Below are 2,500 nucleotides of genomic sequence, written 5' to 3'. Positions count from 1 at the left end.
GGAAAACACATCCTGCAGTTGTGAGGCGATCCGCTGCGGTTATCTCACCGAAAGGCCTCGTTATGTAACTAACTAAAAGCAGCCCAACCGAGCCATTATTTCTCCTGAGCGCCCTGCCCTTCAGATCGCACTAAAGAAAGCCATCATAATTTCTCTCATTTCATGGGCCCAGTAACAATTACGCGGGTGATCATAAAGCTGTAGCAGGAATTTACCAAAATCCATTACCGACATGAAAAGCCAGCAGTTCTGACAAGCCTTTTTATGGAAGGGCAGCAAAGATTTTTCTACCCCGAAAGCCTGGCTGGCTTCTTTCTCTGACATAACTTGTGCCCTGGGAAACTGTGCTCCAAGAACGCTCTCCTACAATTAGCAGCACAATTCCGAGCAGCTCTGAGACAATCCTGAATGCTCATGGAAGTAGCCGGGGTTATTAACAAAAGGAAATAATCCCACAGCCTCCTGCCCACTTCCTACCAGTAATTAGTTACTTGTTGAACACAATTTATGCTGCAAGTAATTTCTACTATTAATCTGATACCCGTTCTACTTAATCCAACGTGAACTTTATTAAAAGTGCACATCTGCAGGGTGGAGGTGAAGGGTAAATTTACTTCTCTACCGATCGCACCAGAAATACATTTTAAGCGCAGATCTGCCTGTAAGGGTGAACTCCGTGAGCTTTGAACTGTAACAAAAGGGACCGGGAAGAAAATAAATACACGCTGCTGCAGCGTGCTGAACTTTTCGCTATCGATCTTCAGCCACGGAGCCGCAACAGAAACTCGAACAAAGCAGAACTCAATCAGGTGCAAGGAGTGCTCGCGGGGCCACCCTGCCCGTTCCCAGCTGTGCTCACTGCGAGCGCCTCAAGGACGCGCGCCGCTACGTTTGCCCGAGCCCCGCGCAAGACGTAGAAGAACACCAATCTGAAGTCGCGGTGCGAAAGGAAAAGAAAGGAGCGCTCGGAATCTCGAGTTTTCGCTCCGCGATTGCGAGGCACACAACTCACAGCCGCCCCTCCGCAGCGCGCCCTGCCTTGCCCTGCTCGGGGGCGGCTGCCGCGGGGCCGCGCCGTGCCGGGATTACCGCAAATCCCGCTCCGGGGGCAGCGGCCCGCGGGCAGCCCGCTGGGAGCGCAGCGCCCGGACACGCCGACAGCCGTAAGGCGAGCCCGCCGCTCCGAACGGGGAGGGGGGGAAAGCTCCGAGAGATGCGAGAGTAAAGCACGCTTCTTCCCGGGCTATCGGCCGCAGTCCTTAAACGGGAGCTTTGTCGTTTACTTATTGAACTTCCGATAGCCACGCGCACCGCACGCAGCTCCGCTTCCGCGCCACCGCTTCGGGCAAAGCCCAACTTAGCGCACGTACAGCGCTCAGCAACAGGCGGAGGGCCGCTCGGCTGCCATGCCCGTCTCACGCCCGCGGGGTCTCGCTTTTGAAAACGGTGCACAGAATCAGATCGGAAGGCTAAAACCAGGGGAAAATGGCTACTTTTTAAGACGATGGGTGGGAACGATTGGCTCCGTTCCGTCTTGCAGCAACAAAACGGAGAGCGAGCGTCAGGAGAGGCAATTAAACAAAGTGAAGATGGGGAAAAATCCCTCTCTGCTTTCCCAGGAAGGTAATTTCCATTTCAGCTTTCCCCTTCCCCGCTCACTTTAAAAAGTTTTAAACTCTTTCCCGGGAGGCCGAGTGAAGACGAACAAAAACTCGACGCTTCCCCAACTCCTGCTCGAAACTTCAAGAGGAAGTGGGAATAACACGGGAAGAAAAATAAATACGTTTGCCGAGATGAGAAAGGGGACGAAGCTCAGCGAATGGCAAAACCCGAACGCACTCAGCGCGCGCAGAACTCGGCCAAAACCCAGAAGTAGCCTCCCAGGAACCGAGTGACTTTTAAGAAACGTTTCGGCAGAGCCGGACGAAGCGAACGTCCGCTCGTTCGCTGCTTTCTGACGCGTCGGGCCCGGGCTTCGGGGAGCGCACACACGGGCGGGACGGAGTCCCGCAAACTTTCCGCCCCGATTCCCCGCGCGGCGGTGGGACCCTCCCCAAACTCCGCGTGTAGCAGCCGCGGGCAGCGCTCTGTTCCCGCTCCCGGGGTGCGGCGGGGGCCGGGCCGGGCAGCTCCGGGCGGCGGCAGCAGCGCCGGGAGCCCACAGCCGGCCCCGGGAGAGCGGAGGGCCCGGGCCGCCGCTTCCTGGGGAAGTTGCCGGGGGAGCCCGAGGTGTTTCCTCCCGACGGGGCCGGGCGGGGAAGCGGCACCGCCGCGCCCCGTTCCTCCCCTTACCTGCCCGCCCGGAGCGCTTCTGGCCACCGGTTCCCTCCGCACCGGCACTCTCCCGCCGCATGGCCGCTGGGTACCTGCTCCGGCCCCGCGCCCGGCGGCCACTTGTCGCCCCGCGACTCGGCGCAGGTACGGACAGGGCACGGCCCCGCGGCGAAACTCCTCCGAAAGCCCCTCACCGGGAGGGGGAGGGACGAGGGGGGGAGGGAAA

At 58.9% G+C, this 2,500-nt stretch overlaps 1 protein-coding gene across 5 annotated transcripts in view; it reads right to left on the bottom strand.

Moving 5' to 3' along the window:
- The window catches only part of SALL1 (spalt like transcription factor 1), a 16,513-nt gene that overhangs the window by 10,899 nt on the left and 3,114 nt on the right, over positions 1-2,500 (bottom strand). The window lies entirely within an intron of this gene.

Source organism: Centrocercus urophasianus, unplaced genomic scaffold (assembly GCF_019232065.1).
Source record: "Centrocercus urophasianus isolate 14NV4802_14NV808 unplaced genomic scaffold, USGS_Curo_1.0 seq_2, whole genome shotgun sequence".
Lineage (NCBI taxonomy): Eukaryota > Metazoa > Chordata > Aves > Galliformes > Phasianidae > Centrocercus > Centrocercus urophasianus.
Note: the sequence above shows the minus strand (reverse complement) of the source record. Positions and strands in the feature narration are given on the sequence as shown.